The sequence below is a fragment of the Alligator sinensis genome, unplaced genomic scaffold (assembly GCF_000455745.1).
Source record: "Alligator sinensis unplaced genomic scaffold, ASM45574v1 scaffold445_2, whole genome shotgun sequence".
Lineage (NCBI taxonomy): Eukaryota > Metazoa > Chordata > Crocodylia > Alligatoridae > Alligator > Alligator sinensis.
Genome location: NW_005842081.1, coordinates 2,358,371 through 2,370,998, shown reverse-complemented (window position 1 = coordinate 2,370,998; position 12,628 = coordinate 2,358,371). Strand labels below are relative to the sequence as shown.

Genomic DNA, 12,628 nt, shown 5'->3' with positions numbered 1-12,628 from the left:
AGCCGCCCCGCGCCTCCCGGCCCCTGGCAGCTCCCGGGCCCGGCGAAGCCCGCCTGCCACCCCAGCCCGGGAGCCAAGGGCATGAGCTGGGGGTGGGGGGGGAGGAGTAATCTCCAGGCGGCACAATCGGGGGAATCAAATGTCAGACTTAGCGCTCGGGCTGGCAGGTCCCTGCTTCTCTTGCCAGCGCGCGCTAGAAAAGCCCGGTCAGCATTGAGTGTCCGTAGCTGAAGGACTGGGGGACTAGGAGCTGCATGCCTGAGACCGCGGCGCGTGGGTAGAAGGGACCTGGGAAGGAACCGTCGCAGCGCAGGGCAGGACTGGCCCCCCACGGCACCTCTTTGCATGCCGGCATTGCTTCTGGTTTTCATGGTAAGGCTGCTCTGGGACCCAGGCGGTGTCGAGTGCGCAGCAGTGAGCATGGCAGGGTGACTGGATTTGAAATTCCCACCAACCATTTCTGTTTTCTTTTCCACTGCAGCCAGGGCTGGGCTGTTTGAGCAGATGTTCAAAAAGTTTGGATCATAATGGCCGGCGATGCTTCGGTGTTACGGTGATCGGTGCGTTCATCAGAGAATTGCTGGAGTCAGGCTGGAAGGGACCGCCAGAGGTCGTTTAGTCCTGCCCGAGGCAGGATCATCCCTGTTCGAACCATCCCGTATAGACCATCATCTATCCTAGATTCTAGACAAGAGGACCCTCAACCCTGATGACACAGACCTAGCTTCTGAACCTACCACCCCTAAAGCAGGGGACCCACAGCAGCCAATGCCTTGCTTGTATAAAAGGTCATTAATATAGGCAAGAGAGATCCCAGGTAGAGCTGCACCCCCTGCTACAGAAGAAGCCCCAAGCCCCTGCAGTTCCTACCAATCTGACCATTCAGGAAAGGTAGACTTCCTTCGTGACCCCAAATCTGCCCAAGCAGTCTGACCCTGAGCAGAGGGGCAAAACCTTTTAGCCAGGAACTTCTAGCTTTAAGTCCCAGCAGAAGCAAATGCATTAGAAATTGATTAACTGAAACAGCAAAGCCCATCATCTCAAGAGGTGAGACTTCAAACTGGTTTAAAATTAGTCCCCCTGAAAGGAGTTTCCTCTCACGTGAGAGAGGTTTTCAGAGTGTAGTGCACTTGAAAACTTACCTGTTTGTTATTTCCCACCCTCAAACAGAACAGTCGCTTTGAATTCTTTTTAGGTGGTGTGAAACTTTGTATCCCCTAAGATCCAAAAATTCTTATAATCCAAATAATATTTCAGATGAACATTTATTTGCCTTTTGATTTAGAATGCTACATGCTAAAGGTAGGAGCTTCATGTCTTAAACATTTAATTTAAAACAATACTTAGTGCTCATTTCTGTAGGTTATAAAGAAGCCATCCAGCTATTTCACTTTTTTGAGAGAACTCCTAGTGTGCAATTGGCGCTTAATAACCAGTAGTAAAATCTCATCCCATTCTTTCTTACAAAGTTAATGCTCTCAGTGTATAGCAATCACTGAAGCTTCTGCCAGCCATTTATTTTTCCTCTGTGAGGACTTGTCTCCTGGAGTTATTACTAATAAACTCCGTGTGTGAATATTCTTATCCCAGGATAAGTGTGTCCATGGATAAAATTAATCAAGAATAACCCCATGTGTACTTAAGCCCTAAGGCAGCAATTCTCAGCCAGGATTCCATTGGGTACTGCACAATGTTAGCAAAGTTAGACGCACAAAAATGATTCATAGGATGAAACCAGAATTTTGTAACGGGATCTATAGTATTAAAAACTTCCTAACATGTTGTGATCTTTTTTAATTCTTTGCAACAGAAGGATGCTTTATTATTTTTCTGTAGTAAAAAAAAGGTGAAAATTAAGGGCTGACATTTGCCAAGAGGTGCCCTGAGTCTATCGAGGCATGCCTCCAATCTATTGTGCGGTGCCTTGAGTGTAAAAATGCTAAGAACTGCTATCCTAAGGCCTTGTATGGCATGCATTGCTTCTCAGTATCTCAAGAACATTACCTAATTTATCCTTGTAACCCAAGTTAGAGAAGTATTGCTACTCTTAGTTTACAGGTCGGGGACTGAGCCACAGAGAAATCAAGTGCTTTGTCCAGAGTCCCGCAGTGAGATGGTAACAAGAAAGATATTTAATCAGAATTCCTGTGTCGTGGGTCAGGGCCTTCATCACAGAATTGTTCTTTCTCCCTTTTTTTAAAGCCAGGCTTCCAGATTTCACTAGGAAGTGGAGGAAATCAGGAGCTCTGATTGTGTTGCTGAACTGCGGGAGAGAGAGGAAGGAATTAGTGAAAGAGCAGGCAACTGTGACTGATTGAAGCAAATGTCATTGGAAATTAAGGGCCGAGTCCTTTTCTCTCTGAAATCAATTACAAAACTCCAGTTGACTTCAGTGGAAGCAGATCTGAGCCCAAAGAATAGAAGGGAAATTGTTAAAACAAGTCTTTGGCAAGCCAACTGCTTTGCCAGGGGCTTTACATATTTAATAATGTAGTTGTCATCCCAAGTCACTAAGCATTTTTTTCTGTATTTACTTCTACTCCTCTAGAACCTAAGGCTGGATCTCCCCAGATGGCGTGGCCTCACATTGAACCTGATGGATAGAACTAATTTAATTAAAATGGACATTCTTTTCAGAATCTTGAATTTCATGCAACTGCTCGCAACCCTTCCCACTGGTTAGTTTAAGAACTAACACGTCTGGATGTTTCTTGTGTTCCTCTGACAAAGCAAGAAACCCAGAACCAGTCGGAGTAAATTATGCAAGGTTCAGGTGGGGAATGTTCAGAATACCTGGATGTTCCACCCAAGGAAATTCACAATTGGGTGGCCCTCGGCAGGTCTATTTGGGACTGATTTTGATCCGAGGTACACATCAATCCAGTAAGGAGTCCACTGTCCTCGTCTTAATATCGTATTGGAGAATCAGTCCACAATAATCTGCGGGGCAATCTGTTCACAGGAATAATCATGAAGTTCAATACTGTTCTATCCCACTCAAGGGAAATTCACTTCTGCATACATCAAAGACCTTCTAAACCAGTGGTTTGCAACCTGTTTAGACTTGAGGCATACCTGGATAGACGGAAGGCACCCCTTGGAAAATGCAACTGTTAGTCTTCACTTATTTTTGACTACAGAAAAACTATGGTGCAATTCTTCTGTTACAAAACAACTCCGAAATACCACAGCAGAGAAGAATGTTTTTAACACTGGATTCCTATTTGAAATCTCTTGGTTTATCTTGTGCATCGTGTTTGCACACTTAATGTGAACATTGCATGGCATGCTTGAAAGGAGCTCTCCTGCAGAAAGTATAAGCAGCTACAATTATTTAGTCTTCAAAGACTCCCCCACTTAGTTTTGAAGATTAATCAATCTAAAGCAGAAATTGCCATATGATATTATAAATGCAGAAACACTAGGGCTCCCCTTTTCCATTACCTGTGCTCTGGGGGAAGCGGTCTCTTGTATCCTTAACACTTTCTCTAGCGGTAGGTAACCAAGGTGCATACGGAGATTTACAAGCCTCCATTTTTAATTCGAATGTGATTTATTTTCTCAACACTACCAGACTTGGTTCACAGATCTGAGTGTCTTCTCAAAGTGCTTACATTCGACATATCCACCAAACAACAACCATTGGCCTGAGAACCTAAGCAGAATGGACACTGCATCCCCAAGTGACTGTAGAATCATAGAGAAGTCGGGCTGGAAGGGACCTCCACAGGTCATCTAGTGCAACCCCATCCAAACCATCCTATATAAACAATAATCTAAACTCTAACTAAGACTACCATCAACCTTGACACAACGCAGACCTAACATCCTAACCTGACACAGTTAAAACAGGGGAACCACAGCAGCCAATGTCCTATTTCTATGAAATGTCCATATATGCTCAAGAGACCCTGAGTAGAGAGCACCACCCCCCGCCACTACAGAGGAAGGCAAAACCCCCTGCAGTCGGTACCATCTGACCATGGGGTAAAATTCCTTCCTGACCCCAAATATGACCATCGGTCTGAACTTGAGCAGAGGGGCAAGACCCTCTAGCCAGGAACCTCCAGCTCTGGTTTTAGCAGAAGCACTGGCACACCTCAGCCCAAGTCCCCAGCTTTGGCTGTATCTGTAGCATGCCTGCTCCAGAACCACTGGTGACCTTGTACCTTGTATGTCACCTGTGCAGGACTGGGAAAGAAAAGAATTGTACAGGGATTGTTGCTTTTGTCATAACCCAAGGGTATGATTTTGTGTGTGCTTCAGCACTGCAGAATTATTTCCCGCCACGAGGAGCTTTCTTTGCACGGTGCAATTCTCAGTTGCATAGAGAAAACCCCGGTGCAAAGGAGTTCCCGCCACCCGCGTGCAAATTTGTTCCCCACTATTGGCTGTTTCTAAATTATTCCCATGTGGTGGCTAGCGATTGGCTTTCTAGGCGTATAAAACGCGTTTGGCGGTTTGCGCCTGTGAAGAACTCTAAGCGCGCTGTGGAGCCTAACAAACCCAGCGTGTGCCTTAAGAAGGATATAGGGGCCTGATCAACCTCTAGCCTCTCCCCATCGCCGCCTAATCCCTCAACAAACCCTTCCCTGCGCGCTCGTTCCACGGAGCCTAGCAAACTTCGTGTGTGTGTCTCCAGAGCTCTGCCCGAGTTATTTCAAGAGGCTCGAGTTTTTCTACGGGTCTTGTTTGTACAAGTTTTGTAACTGCAACTTAAGCGAAGCTTTTTCCTGCCTGCACCGTGACCATCTACGGTGTAAGTAAAATAATCTTTAATCAACTGCTACACGTCCGTGCCTAATTCTAGTCCGCCGGCCTGCATTCCCCGACCCGCGTGCCAGGGCTGCTGGCCACAGCCTGCCGCGCACCCCCGAAGGCCTCGGACCGCTCCCGGCCCGCACAGCTTTGTTCTTTGGTGGGATGCAAGAAGTTGAGGCAATTACTTGTGTCTCTGGGGCTTAATAAACCCCTAGTCTAACCCTGAAGGGAGAAAGGTTAGTGACATTTGCTTTGCAATAAGTATTCTCTGTAGAACTGCCAGCCTAACTTTTGCTAAGATCAATTCATGTCTTTATCCTTCTGAGATAGATAAATAAGAGTTTAATGCAGCTCACTGCAGAGAATTCTTTTGGAATCAGAGCCTTAATAATGAGGTCCTGTCTGTTCCATATGCATACTAAATAGCCCATGGAGAATATGGATTTGACCAAGATTTTGGACCAAATGTCTCCACCTGTTGTTGTTCTGCAATATACAGGAGTAAAATTCTTGCTCAGTTGAAGCCAGTGGAAAAAACTGACATTGACTTCAGTTAAACCAGGTTTACACCTTGGGTCTTAATCTGATTGTTCTCTTTCAATCTAGAGGACAATAGATTTCACGGTGGCCATGTGTCTACAGAGCCTGAAGACAATGGCAAAGTGTCTATTGAACTCAAGTGAAATAGGAATGAGGCAGTGGTTTTTAGGGCAGTTTGTCTTTGGGTTGTGGATTCCTCCTTACCAAGACCTGTGTATGTTCCTGGTAAATAAATTAGATTGCATCAAAGAAATACCTTAGCCCACCACCCATTTCTCCTTCAAACTGGAATAACTAGCAGGCCTCCAATTTTGCCTACCTAGTTGGATCAAAAAGTGTAACGTTCTTATAAAAACTGCTGCATTGTGAAATGTTTCTCTGGGGATGTACATCCCTCTGCTGACAAGACTTCTAGCACATTCCTGCCACACAAGGGAAACTGAAGAGTATTAAAGGCAGTTGGCCAAAAACTGGTATTCTAAGAAAGTTGATTAGACTTGGGAAAACTGATATTTTCAGCGGACAGTCTTCAGGCTGGGCACAGGGACAAGGTAAAATCCAAAATAAACTTACATAAGAGGAAAAGGGCATAGCCTCGCAGGCAAATGCAGCCGTGGGTGACAGAGGTGAAGATGAACATAGTATTTTAGCAGAAAAGGGGTGTTTTGGTGACAGAACTAACCAGGGTCAAAGAAGGCAACCTGAGTGGAAGGATTTGATGGTCCAGAAGACAGACAGCTGTACAAAAGGATCCTGGACCCTCAGAGTACCTGACCGCTGCCCAAAGAATACTCCAGTGACGAGGAAACAGAAATAGGGAAATGTCTGCAGGGTTTATCATTCATGCTGTTACGAAAAGAGCAATGATATTGTCAGGATCTCTGTGCAAAGTCTGTTTCTATCTATTTGCTTGCATTATCAAATGCACCAAAAGAGTTAAACTGTAGGCCAAAGCACCCACAGGGCTGGTGTTCTGGAAGAGGGTACATTTTACCTGGGAAGGAGCTTGAGCGGTCAGAACAAGACTCAGGAAAACAGACTGCTGTACAGTATGTCCCAGCTCTCAGAAGAGGATGCTAGGCAGATAATTGGCTCCCCAAGAGAGGCCTAGAGGCCCCAAGCCCATAGAAGTAACTGGAGTCAGCCTGGACTCTGGAGGCTTAAAGTACACTAGGTTCATTGGGACTGGGAAGTGCTCAAGCAAAGGGAGCTCAACATCTTTGTGACACTAAGTAATTAAAAATATTGTTACCTTTACAACAACAGCAGGGGTTTTAGATCTTGGCAAGGGGCCAGAGCCAACCTGAAATTGTAGTTCAATGTTTCCATGTACCTGAGAAAGAACATTGTATGGGTTTGTAATGATCAGTCATTAAATTATTTAAGGGGCTCTAGAAAAGATTGTGTTCTTCTTTTTTTAAAGCTTATCCCTTGTATTCAGTCAGAAGGCTTTCTGCCACGCTGCGGTCAGCTTCAAAGCACTGCTGCTACCTCCCTTCACTATTACACTTCAAACAGCATTTTTCCTTCAATTTGTATTAGAGGAAAAAACCCCACATTTTAACGCTTTATAAACCTGCTATTTACCTCTGTTCATTCCACACACATTTAAATCATTTCTTGGTCACACTGTGCTTGGGAGCATGTCCAGTAGCTGAAACACATCAGATTAGTGATCACAATGTATAAAAATCACAATGGATCATTTCAATCAGAGCATATAAAAGCTCCTTCTAATGAGTTCTGAACTGTTGCTTTCATTCTCTCTCAATATACATGGCACTGCTGATGCAATTATATGAAGGGGTTTGATGTCCCGTGTTTTTTCAGAGTTCCTGGTGTGGAACAAATGGCAGGAGGCTCACAAAGGGTTAACACAAAAGCTAATGAAGAAGGAATTCTCTCCAGAGAATAAGCCCCGTATCTTTCTGGTGTGGGGTTATTATGCACATGCATCTTGGGTTTTGCTGGAGCTTGTATGTGTGGTTTGCCTAGCTCTGCCACTTCAAATCGTCAAGTGTGTGGCTGCTGACTTGCCTCCAGCAATGATTTAAATGCCCACATATTTGTCAATGTGGAATGCAAGTACAGCCATAGGGGAAGCACCTGTTTTTTCCCTTATATGGTCTGGACTCAAGTCAGAGCTTATTTTTCCATTTTTTTCTGGCATTTTTATAAAATGATACCAGGTGGGATTAATCTTTGCATTTACACTGCTTCTTTCAGCTAAGGGTTCCAAAGAACTTTACGGACAGTAGACAGATGTTGTTGTGTCCATTTCACGGATGGTAAAACCGAGAGCATGAGTACACAGGTCATTCCAAGTCCAATGATCTAAACTAAATTTTATGCTCTGAAAAATTCTGACAAAGTGAAGGAGCTGACGAGCCTTCACTAGCCATTCAAATTGTTCTAGCTATGGGATTCCTCCAGCTGCAAATCAACAGCCGACTGGATCTCATTTTACATGCCATGTGAACCACCTTCCTACTGCAAGCCGTAGCCCTGCAAGATCCTGCGTGGCTCTTGTGTCTGACCCTTCAGCAAGGCTTCCACATCTTCAGAGACATGAATGTTTGGAGTTGCATTTCTGTTGCTCCTCCTGGGGTTGGTCCAAGTTTCTCTTCTATCCACACCGTACATACTCTCTTTCTCTGTCTCTCACCTTTGCACCTTCCCCCTCCCCAGGCTGGACTTGCCTCGGTCTTACACACCAAGCAAGCCTTTTTCAGTTCTCCCCTTATTTTCTGCAAAGCCTTTACTGCAAGCCCATGCTCTCTTCAGATCAGATTAGTACACCAGGGGCTGGTTGAATCTGGCTTGTCTCATCTCTCTCCAAAGGAGATTCATGGTATCTTGGAGCAGGGCTGCATGTATCTGTAAAATACTAGGAGCACTGCTGAAGCCCTTAATGAAATGCACTCTATCAGAGTTTGTTCCTGACCACACACCTCCAGGTAAGTGCTAATACAGGCAGTCCTCGGACTTACGACACAATTGGTTCCTGAAAACCGCGTCTTAAGTCGGAACGTTGTAACCCGGAACTGATTTCCCATAGGAAACAATGTTATAAATGGGGGATTGGTTCCTGAACCGAGGCCCAATACCCTATTTTCACCAAAAATAATCCAGAATGTTGTACTCAATCAATTATAGATAAGTAATATAGCTACATTAATGTATTTCTATCGTAAATAGCAATCATATTGATTTGGAAGGACTTCTTTAAGGTGACTTTGCTGGACTTTTTGAAGGGCTCTTGGCTGGAGTCTTCTCAGGAGTCTTGGCTGCAGGTTTTTCTGGAGTCTTGTCTGCTTTCTTAAAGAAAGTGTCCAAGGAAATTTGGACAGATGTTCTCCGGGGAGATGGGCGATGTAGCAAACTTGTTTGCTGGCATGGCATCAGGTCAGATCAAGCGTTGTAAAGTCAAAACTGACATCAGAAAGTTGAAACAGGGTGTCAATTTACAAACATTGCAAGTGTGAAACCTTGTAACTCGAAACGTTGTAAGTCAAGGACTGCCTGTACTGTTACGAGGTCTGTTAGCAACACCCTGCTCTCTGATAAAGGAGGTCAGTACTGTACGCTACAGTCACAGATGGGGAAACTGAGGCACAGAGCAATGAAGTGGCTTGCCAAGGTCCCCCAGAAGGTCAGGTCCAGGTCTCTTGAGCTTTCATCCAGTGCTCTAACTTATGATCTGGCAACCTTTTACAAGCCATGGGACAGAACAACCCAGCTCCAGTCCAACATGCACTGGTTGGTTTTAGTGGTGCATCAATGGCAAGGGGCTTTCCCTGCACCCATGCCAGAACCATGCAGGGGGAGCCGCATCCGTGCCATTGCTGCTTCTCCAAGCCCCCTGCTCTCTGGCTGCACCACAGCCTGTGGGGAGCTACATAGGGGCCAGGTATCTGTAAACTGTGTCCGCACTGCCCCCTGCTCCCTCTTTCCTCCTCCAAGCTATGGTGGGCACAGCTGGAAGCTTCCTGGACTCACCAGCTGGAAGTTGAACCCGTGCTGCAGTCAGGGAAAAGAGAGCAGGGAAAAGTGGGGGTAGCGCAGGCACAGCTAGAAACTGCTTGGCTCCGTTACAGCTCCTTGATGCCGAGCCCCAGGGCTGGCACAGTCAAAGCTCTCTAGCAATATGGGCTGGATCCAGTGGCTCTGCAGGCCACATCTGGCCCACAAGCCATATTTTGTTAACCCCTGCTCTAGCCACATCCTTATGCTCCATTAGCATGTTACAAGTATACATTTTTTATATCATATTGGTAGCATGTTTTCAGAAGTCTATTGTCAGGCTACAGCTAGACACAACTTTTGCAACTGTTTCCTTCCAACCACCAAGGCTAGGGACAGATATTCAAAAAGCCTGAGCCTGAATTGATTCAATCTTTGCAGGTTTGTCTAACCTGCCTAGGTTGAACCAGTTTTCAACTGCAAAGACATCCCCTCTGGACTGAAGAAATGCAGGCACGTGCCTGCAATGGCTTCGACTAGAAGCTGGGGTGGGGTGCTAGAGCAGCCCTCCTTTCCCTTCCAAAGGGCTGAACTGAGGGTGGGGGGGCATGGCAAGGCTTTGGCAGGACACTCTGATTAGGGAGGGGTTTAAACCCTCACCCAGCCTGCGCTGTCCCAGGCTTTTCCCCACTCGCTGCTCAAGGGGTGGGAGTGTTGCCAGCCCCCAGCCTCCAGCTAGCACTCTGAGGCAAAGCGGGGTATGCAGTGCATGCATTTGTTGATGATACTGAGCTTTTCAATCTCCCTCTCCCTGCTTCTGCATACTGTTTGCAAAGCTGACAGGTGAGGGAGCCAGCAGGAAGCTGATAACACAGTGTTTATCAGCCCATCAACAAAACAAAAGCCTTTCTCACTAGTCCAAGCTGTTCTTAAACAACTTTTTCTGAGGAAGGAACAGAGGGACATTACCATTTGACCTGTTGATTAGCTCCAAAAAGTCCTAAGCGAGCATTGTTCTGTCTGCCTGTCCCAGTGAAATTGGAGACGCACACAAAGACGTCTCTCAGCATTAGCTAGCATAGCACATACTATGGGGCTGGCGTCTGTGCTGTGGGAAAGGAGAGGGAGGGAGGGGGAGGTGGTGGGGAAAACCACTCACTGCTTGAGCAGTGAGCAGCAAGGGGGTGGTGGTGGGAAAAACAGGTAGACCCTGCTGTGCCTGCAGACTCTGCCAGAGCTCCAGCTAGGGAGCAGAGGGGTGGGGTCAGTTCTCTGGAGCAGACAGCCTAGCCCTGCACAGCCCAGAGCTGCAAAGCATGATGGGATGCGGGGGGACTCTGATTTAACTTGAACCAAGAAGGGGTCTGGCGCAGAAGTTTCATAAACCAGTTTGACCCAAATCAGTTAAGCATGATACTACATTCAACCAGGTTTATCTTAAACCAGTTTCAGCCATTTTGAAACTAGTTTATGTGCATGGAACTTATGTTCTGTTATGGGTTTAAACCAGTTTCTGATCACTTAAACCAGTTTATGTGTAATGTCTGTCCCTAGCTCAGGGGACCTGGCTTAAATTCCAAGCAGCTACATACTTGCCCAGTCCCCAACTCTGAATATTCTGGCACATGTCTTGAAGTATCAGCTAAATCCCTTTCATTCTCCTGCTCTTACCACTATCAGCTTGCCGAACAACCTACAATATTATGAAGTCCCCTGGTGGAGGAAGTTAAAGCTGCTTTACCATATGTGCCGACACAATATTACCATCTCACTTGATTTTATGATGAATCTCATGCTCTTTGAGATACATCCTCACGCCCCAGCTCCTGGAGTTATGCAATTAGATGAGAATCATACACTTCCTTTTTTTTTTTTTAATAAAAAAATAATACATTTTATAGCCAATGAAGTTACAGAGAAAAAGTTGCAAACGTGACTGAGGCCACAACTGTTCAGAAACTTGAAGACTAATAACAAGCATGTCAAATTTATCATGTTTAAAAAAAAAAATCTCATGACTTTTAAATCAATCTCATGGTTTCTGAGACCTGACTAGTAATTTATTTTTGAATACCTGGCATTAGTAATATTGCTTACCAGAGAGGCTGGAGCAAAGAAACCAGGTGCAGATGTTGAACCCTTCTACCATACATATTCCATGAATACTGCCTGGACTATTAAGAACAAGAGCATGGAATGTGCACAGAATGCAAAATGGATGAGATGGCTTCTCACAGCTGGGAGGAATAGAGAACAAAATGAAAGATGGAACTATAATTATAGATATAGATATATATCAAGCTTCAAGCTTAAATCAGATAAATTAGTTCTCTCCAAACGCTAGAATCTCTAAAACAAATGTAAATAGAGGAACAGCTTCCACAAACAGACCATTGGGGATGATATACACAGGCTCCCAAGCCTGGGAAGAAGAGAACAGTGTTTTTATAGCTTTCAACATTGAATTCTTTGCTCATGTAAGTAGATACAACTCCATCACACTAAAGCAGTTGTGCCTGCTTATTTCAGCTGTGAATATACCATTTTGCCATCAAATAATAATCTCTGCGGGGATGTGGTTTCTGGAAATAGTATACACTACCCTATGTAACTGAGTTTATTCTAAATTATATTCTCACTATGCAATTATCCATGTGTAGAGAGTGTTGTGACTCAGACATGAATACCAAGTACAAGACAGGTAGGAAACAAGATGCCTTGTGTGTATCTGCAGTCATACTAGATGCCTTGTGCTGTGACTCTTATCAAGTCTACTTAGCTACATGGAATGGGTTGGCAATTTTGTACTGTTACTGCCAAGTTTTTGACCATCACGAATCTCACCTCATGAAATCCTGAGACTTGCTTTAAAATCTTGAGATTTTTCCCCAATTTTTAACATGTTTTTGTTTTCCAGTTTTTGTGCTGGGGCGGGGGAGGGGAAAGGGGTGTCATCATTTCATGTTTTCAAGCTTTTCTCCACAACCAGGAGGTTCAAAACTTCCCTTTAAAAAAAAGGTGCATATTGAAGGAGGATGAGAAGTGAGAAGAAGGACATAGGATTGCCAGGCTATCTTTTGATTTCAGCATTGGGGGTTTAAAAGAAATAGAAATAGAAACCATAGCATCCCTAATAAAATCAAGAGAGTTAGCTAGCAACACAGATATTTGGATAAAGAGACTAAAGAACACCTGTAGGCTGTAAGAAGTAGTGTAGGTGGGTGATCTGATAGATGTCACTTTTAATGTTAAGTGCAGATGGTCAGTTCAGCACTATTCACAATACCTGCACACAGATGCAAATTTGTCTGGACAGAAACAACTAAAAGTGGGGACATGCAGCAAGCTTCTCTACAGTGTGCAA

At 44.8% G+C, this 12,628-nt stretch overlaps 1 long non-coding RNA gene across 1 annotated transcript; it reads left to right on the top strand.

The window, feature by feature from the left end:
- Positions 1-6: 6 nt before the first annotated feature.
- On the top strand, positions 7-4,345 carry LOC112550328. The gene is made up of 3 exons (XR_003094112.1): positions 7-372; positions 482-1,047; positions 2,549-4,345. It is a non-coding gene; the product is annotated as an uncharacterized LOC112550328 (long non-coding RNA).
- The last annotated feature ends 8,283 nt before the right edge of the window (positions 4,346-12,628 follow it).